Source organism: Pteropus vampyrus, unplaced genomic scaffold, assembly GCF_000151845.1.
Source record: "Pteropus vampyrus isolate Shadow unplaced genomic scaffold, Pvam_2.0 Scaffold145, whole genome shotgun sequence".
Classification (NCBI taxonomy): Eukaryota; Metazoa; Chordata; class Mammalia; order Chiroptera; family Pteropodidae; genus Pteropus; species Pteropus vampyrus.
Genome location: NW_011888926.1, coordinates 1,917,495 through 1,924,847, shown reverse-complemented (window position 1 = coordinate 1,924,847; position 7,353 = coordinate 1,917,495). Strand labels below are relative to the sequence as shown.

General features: G+C 47.1%; 2 protein-coding genes across 6 annotated transcripts in view; one reads left to right on the top strand and one right to left on the bottom strand.

Annotated features, from left to right (window-relative positions):
- Positions 1-486, bottom strand: part of RANGAP1 (Ran GTPase activating protein 1) — a 24,140-nt gene extending 23,654 nt beyond the window's left edge. The window contains exon 1 of the mRNA XM_023535918.1: positions 247-486. The gene's annotated coding sequence lies outside the window, so the exon portion shown is untranslated. The remainder of the gene's footprint in view (positions 1-246) is intronic.
- A 6,176-nt stretch (positions 487-6,662) lies between these two features.
- The window catches only part of ZC3H7B (zinc finger CCCH-type containing 7B), a 39,909-nt gene continuing 39,218 nt past the window's right edge, over positions 6,663-7,353 (top strand). The window contains exon 1 of one of the 5 annotated variants that reach the window (XM_023535914.1): positions 6,663-6,681. The gene's annotated coding sequence lies outside the window, so the exon portion shown is untranslated. Of the gene's footprint in view, positions 6,682-6,960; positions 6,981-7,015; position 7,353 lie in introns of those variants that run through there. The other 4 variants (XM_023535916.1, XM_011369052.2, XM_011369051.2 and 1 more) reach the window with 4 other exon arrangements.

The window sequence follows — 7,353 nt, the reverse complement described above, 5'->3', positions numbered from 1 at the left end:
AGGAGACGCCACTGCTGGCAGCGGCGGGATGGGCGGGCCGGGCGAGCCAGGAGCCCTCTCTAAGCCTCAGTTTCCCCATTTGTGAAAGGGGCCAGCAGCCCCACTCCCACACCTCCGCGCTTGGCCATCGCAGTCGCTGGGGAGAAGGCGCTCAAGGGCGCCACACCTTCCTCGCCCAGTTCCACAGCCGCCCCGCCCCCCCACCCCAGGCAGGTGACAGGGAAAGGAAAGGGACCTCGACCTTACCGTAAACAGACGCAGCCGCGTGGGACGACCCAAGCGCGTGCGTCCGACTGGCGGACTGATTTAGGGTGCGGGTCAGGTCGGGGGCACCGCCTCCGAGTCCAGCAGTTCCGAAGCCCAGCCCGCCTGTCCGTCAGCTCTCTTGGCAGTTCTCGCCACTCGCGTCTCGGATACCACCTGCTCCCCGCACGGCAGCGGATGATGGCGGAGGAGGAGGATTTTGAAAGCCGGCAGTTTCTTTCCTTGGATTTGATTTGTTCGAGGCCCAGACGGCTGCCCCTGCCCCTGCGCGCGTGGCCTCTCGGGTATGGTAGTCCAGTTCTCCCGCGCGAAGCGCGACGGAGCGCAACTGCGAACTACGACTCCCGTGATACACCGCGTCCAGAGCGCCTTCGAGGGCTACCTCTTTTCAGCTTCTGGCTCTTTCTCCCCGAGACCACAGGGCGGCGTTTAGCCGCGAGCGCCGCGGGGGACTACAATTCCCTTAATGCCTTGCGGCCGAGCGTCCCAGCCCTTCCGGAAAGGTGCTCGTTCATAGAACTTTATTGACAAAGGCTGGCACTGTTCAGCGAGAAATAGGTGTCCATTTTCTGAAATGAAAGCTTCGGCCTTTTTTGTCCCACGAAATTGAAAGGACATTCTAAGCCTTCCGCGTAAATAGCCACAAATTACTTGATAATTGAAAAGAGGAAATAGTAACCCTATAGAAGAGAAACTCTGCCACAACATCTTCACCCAAGCGATCTATGTTAACATCAATAACGAACAAACTGATACCGATCGCACACCTCCCGCTGTGATGCACTGAGGACACAGCATCACTATCAAGTCAGCAAGGCATAAAATTAATCTGATCATGGGCAAACATCAGACAAACCCAAACTGAGGAACATGTTACAGAATAACTGGTCTGTACTTTTCCGAAAACATTTGTCATGAAAGACAGAAAAGCCGAGGAACTGTTGTAGATTAAGAGAGACTAAAGAAAAGGACAACTAAATGCAATACATAGTCCTGAATTAGGTCTTGGAGTTGGGGATGGGGTGGGGATTACTATAAAGGGCAATACTGAGACAATTGGCAAGACTTGACTGTATATGAGATAATTTATTGATTTTTTTATTACTATATTGGGTTATTTAAGTGACTGCCCTTGTTCTTGGGAAATCTATGCTGTAACCTATTCTCAAATGGTTCGAAAAGGTGTATACAGGTTTCTCCGCTATCCAAAAGTAGAGTGGCAAAATGTCAACACTAAGTGAATCTGGGTGAAGGGTATCCGGGAGTTCTTTGAAGATGTTGGCCACTTTTCTGTAGGTTTGAATTTTCTAAAGTGTCAGAACAAAAGTAGTTTTTTTCTTTTCACAAAAACCTTTTAACCACTATATAAATAATATGTGTTCATCATAAACACTTCGACCAATCAATATTGAGCAGGAAAAAAGAAAAGTAAACATTACTGAGAAACTCTAGCACCCAGAGACAATCACCATCAACATACACAGCCGTCTTTTCCAAAGTTACCTCACAACTCAGCCCACACACATGCTTTTGCACTACCTGCAGTTCAGAGTTAAATATTACAAGCCAGATCCTGTCGCATACAGCTTATTTAATCTTTGCAAGCACAAAGGAAGGGAGTATCATTACCACCCTTCCCAGCACATAGCTGAGAAAACCGAAGTGCCAGCCCCTGGTTCCCAAGACTACTCAGATGTGGGTCCCCTTTACACCCTCCTTCTCCTCTTCCTACAAGGCCCATATTAAACACCACCTCTCCCAGGAGGCTTTTCTACACCACTCCAGGCCAGATGAATTGCCTTCCTCTGGGCCCCCACGGGAAGCTGCAAGCCGGCTCAGCAGTGGGTCTGCAGCTTTGAGGGCTTTTTCACAGAGTTAATAGTAATCTTGACAGCTTCCTCTGCAGTCATCTTGGCAGCATCCTCTCCGGGCCAGGCCTGTCATAGGTGCTTCAAGTTTCTTCATTTTAACTGGATTCCAGCCAGAGTCATCAGATATTTGCTTAAAATGAATCATCACTGAGAAGGCTGAGACGCTCCCAATTAGGCCCAATGCTATTCCTGTGCCGATTCCAGCTAGGACCAATCAAATCGATCTGGGGGGTTCTTGAGGGTGATCCGCAGGCTCCTTTTCTCAGTTTTACTTCCTGAGACTTTCCTTGGCCCTCTGACGGAGATGTCTCAAAGAGAAGAGGAAGGTGGGTGGTGGAACATCTTAGGGGATCTTCCCCTACCTCGTCCAGCTGATGGATCATAGGGTTTTCAGAACTGTAAGAGAATTCTTAGCAGAAACTCAATGGTCTTCAAAGACCAGGGAGGGAAGAGGAGGTAATGGTGGCCCGGTGGGGCTTGTGGAGAACTGGAGAGTAGATGGTCTGCCTGAAGGTGTTCACATTCAAAGCTAAAAATCACACTTCCAGCCTGACAGCACTGCTTAGCAATCCGGATTCTTCTATCTGTTGCTCCTGAATCTAGATTCTAGCACAAGCCCCTTTAAAATGGGAAGACTGGGGTTTAAAAGAAGGGGGTTTGTACAGTGAGTCAGAAGAGTTCTGAACCATCAGTGTTTCCAAGCAACACATTTGTCATCTCCTCTCCTTCTCTATCTACAACTTTCTCTCTTTTAAGTTATCACGTTAGAGCCCATCTGTTTGCCTAGCTCAAGAAGTGGAATCATAGCTTTTGACAGACGGATAAAGCCATCATAGGCCACCCCTTTCCTCTTTTCAACAGATGAAGAACTGTGGCCCAGAGAGGTCAAATAACCTGCCCAAATTACACAGAAATTTAGACAGGCGATAGCAGAAGCCAGATCTCTAGGCTTCTTTTTTTTAACGCACACACAAAACAGGTTGTTCTGTGAGCGCGAGGTGGGAATGAGGGGAAGAGGAATGTTACAAAGCTTTCTCTCTGTTGTGCAGTGTGTTTTGTTTTGTTTTTTTAACGTTTTGAAAAGAAAATCAGGCTGCCTCTGATTAGTTTGGTTTACTTTAACTGAGTGTTTTAAATTCCATTCTGGGGCCTGAAAACAAACTTAATTGCCAATTGTAAATGGAATAAATAATATTTATGCTGAAGTGCTACCAGGGCTGCAGACTTGCCATTTAGTCAGATCAAAAACAAATTCCTAAAGTATGCCAGGCACGTGAGGAATGTGGAGAGAAATTCTTAAGATCCAAACAAGCGATTCCTTTGGGGCCCTGGTGTGGGCCTGACATAGCCTCATGCAGGGGACCCTGCCTCCTCATTCCCAGGGGTCACCTCCCCTGGTGAGAAGGGGGGTCTGTACATCATCGTAAAAGACAACTCAAACCACATCTCCCCCTGGGCTCCCCATCAGAACATACTCTTTTTTTTTTTTTAACCTCCATAAACAACCATAATTAAAATAATTCATTAACTCTATAAATAGTTATCGAATATCTACTTGTACCAGGTACTATTCCAGCTCTGAGAATCCAGTGATGAATGAGATAGAAAAAGATGGTGTCGGCAGAGCAGCTTAAACTGGGGACTAACATTTGTAAAAGGTTTTGTGGTACCAAATGCTTTGGGTAGATTATTTTCTCTCTTAAAAATTCTCTTGTTCCAAAATGGCAATAATTTAAAAAAATAAAAACTGATGGTAATTTTTAAAAAATATTATAAATGTAAAAGAGCATAAAGAAGAGCTAAAAATTTCCTGTTTCATTTTTAACAAAAACGTTATGGTGGAGGGATGAATAGAAGGATGAATATGTGATAAATAAAAAAAAAAGTTAACAATTGTAGCATAATCTAGGGCATGCGAATATTCACTGTACGGTTCTCTCAGCTGTCTGTACGCTTGGACATTTTCACAATCAATAACATGCAGGAGACAAACGTGACCATGTTTTATCCGCTGCATTTCATCCACTGTGTTAGAGATCGGTGGCTAGCCTATTTCGGCCTCTGGGCTCCTGGGTCCTCCCCTCTCTTTTTCAAAGTCGCTTTCACTTTTGAGAATCTGAATTCTATGGAATTTCCCAAAAGAATGTATTATTTATTTGTTTTTTAGTTAACCACAAATTTATCATTGCTTTGCATGCAGAAACTCACTTAACCCTCAAAGTGACCCTATGAGGAAAATACTCTTACTATCCCCAACCTAAGCCTAAAATTGTACATACATCTTCAGGATCCTTCGCCAAATCCCAGCTTAAGATCTCTTGTTGGAGGGCTGGGACCCAGGACTGGGCTGGAGCTGTGGGGATATGGGGCTTCTCTGCAGTCTCAGGACCCAAAGTGGGGCCTGGCAATGAATGTTTATCAAGTGAGCGAAGGCACACTGCATATGGTGGCAGGTAAGGTTGCCACATGCTCAGGCCCTCCCCAGGACACAGCAAGGCATCTCTGGGGGCCAGGCTGCGGCAGGCCTAAGCCTGGAGCAGAAGGTGCTCGATGGAGAAGTGATAACTGAATGATGCACCTGTCAGTTGCTCAAAGGTGAGCATGAGTGAACGACTCCCCTTCTCCAGCGACCTACTCACATGACAGGCCGTTGTGGGTAGACAGTGATGCAACCAGATTTAAGAAGTCCCCATCAGGGTACAGTTATCAGGCCTGAGAATGAGTTCCGTCTCCTGCTTTCTTAGCTGTGTGACCTCAACCAAGGTGCCTAACTACTCTGTGTCTGTTACTTCACCTAAAAACAGGTAAAAACAATCTCTACCTTACTGGGTTCGGAGGACAGTGAGAGAATCAACATGTGTGAAGTGCTTGGCCCATGGTAAGAAGCAGTGGCTGTTACTGCTATTTCAGCTTCACTGTGGGGAAGTAGAGTATTACTTCCCAAGGACATCGGGGAATTGGGGTTCCCGCAAAAAATAACCTGCTGCTGCTAAGCTTGGGGCCTTTCTCTCCAAAGCATTACCACCTCTGGTTGGGGGCTACATTTTAAAGGGCCATGTACCATTTCAGGCAATGCAGATAGTTTAACCAGTGGGTGCCAAACTGAAGTGATGGGGGGCTGTTGTCCAGCTGACTTCCCCCTTGAATGCTGGTTAGTCCTCGTTTAAGGATATGTGTTATTCCACTGGCAGTCTAGGATGGTGGAATCTCCGCACCATTTATCAGCTAGTTCATTTGAGGCAAGATGTAGTAATCGAAATGGGATCAGCATCTTCATCCACAAAATGGGAGTGTAATAACAATAGTGCATAATCTGATAAATTGTTGAGCGTTTCACTGTAAATTGCAGAGGGGGTGTTGGAACTAACCTGTATTCATCCTCCACCATGGGCTAGGCACGATGCTACACGCTTTACAGGGGTTATTTCACTGTAATCCTTGAAATAAACTTAGGTGTTCTTATCCTTCTTTTATAGATGAGGAAACTGATGCTATGAGATTGGCCGGGCTCACACAGTTGGCAAGTGGCAGAGCCAGGACTCCAATCGACCTTGGTCTCTCTAATGCTGCCTGGGTGACATCTCCATCATACTTCCTACCTTCCCTAATCGCCAGGCTTGTACTATGGCTGCCTTTAGCTCATGATCTTAGATCTATTGCAGGTGATCTAGGGGCTGATCTCCTACTGCACGTCAGAATCCACACGGCTATGCTTTGTCAGAAATATTGAAACAGAATCTCTGGGCTGGGGAGGGGGCAGGGGACAGGATTAGAGGTCTTCATTGTAAACAAACCCCATCAAGCAGTGAGTCTGAGGGCCACTGGACTCTGCTTTTCATTTCTGGACATAAACATTCATCTTCTTAATACCAGAGGCCACCTTTTTGTTTTGTCCTAGAGTAATGAGGTGAGAGATGGCATCCACGGAAGGAAAAGTTTGAGAATTTCCGAAGGTGCATTTTTTTTTTTTCTTCCTTTCAAGGCTCCCTTAAAGCACATGGTAGAAAGGGTAAAACACACAGCCTCTGGAGTCAGAATTGCCACCTAGGACAAGTCAGAATTGCCACCTTGGACTTCATCTCTAGCCTCAGTTTTCCATCTGTAAAATAGGCATGCTAAAACCAATCTTCCAAGATTGCTGTGAGAATTAAATAAGCAAACACAGCACCAGTTTCTTGTCCCTCCCAGCATTTACCACGGTGTTTAAAATTTGTCTCCACGATGTATCCCCAGTTCCTAAGATTGTGTCTGGCAGAAATGTTTGTGAAAGAGGTAACATTTGTAAAGTCTTCCAGGCCCACGGCTTATCCTCAATAAATTTTAAAAAATGATATTTACGCGTACATATATGCGTACATATATGCACTACGTGTATGTGCAAAATAAAGAGACGGAAATTTGAGAAAACTCTCAGCAATCAACGGGGCAGGTAGTGGTAGGGTGGGATGACACTGTATTTGGAATCCGAAGCTCTGGGTTCAAATTCAGTCTGGTCCTGGCCAGCTCTGAGGCGGTGCCAGGATGCTTACTGCCCGTCTCTCCTTTGGTAATCTCCCCTTACCTTTTGGGACTTCTAAGCAGCCTCAAATCCTTTCGGGAAAGATCCCACACATTAGAAATCCAGCCCATTCCTCTCTGAACCTCTGGACCTCATCTGTGGAAAGGACACAACGCAGCTAGGGGTTCTGGAAGCCTTCACTGAATGCTCCTGGAAACCAGGGGGCTTTTACTTTTACTCGTATGGGCAAGGGCGGAGGCGCAGAGTCAGATCAGCATCCGCCCAGAAATGCAAAATCGCCAAAAGAAAAAGCCCTAAAAGGAAAGTGCACTTAAAAGAAAATAAAGGTGAATTCCAGGCATGAGCTTTCCAGGGGGCAGGGGGACTTCCCCGCCCCCTGGGCCCCCAGGTGCTCAGCCCGCGCCGCCCACCCGGCGCCAGGCGAGGGGAGCCGCGCTAGGACCCGAGGAGGAAGCGCTGCAGGGAGACGGACGGGGCCTCCAGTGGGTGCTGCCGCGAGCGGCCGGCCGAGGGGCTGGAAATGAAAGTACAGCGCTCCGGAGCCGCATGGACGGAGCTGCCAGGGCGGCGGCGCCGGGAGCAGGATGCGGCCGCCCGTAATTAAATAGCATTTACTCTTATTATTACTAATAATAATAACGTAATCATACCTCTAGTCATAGCATACCATTTATCGGGCTCGGCGCAGGCCCGCGGGGA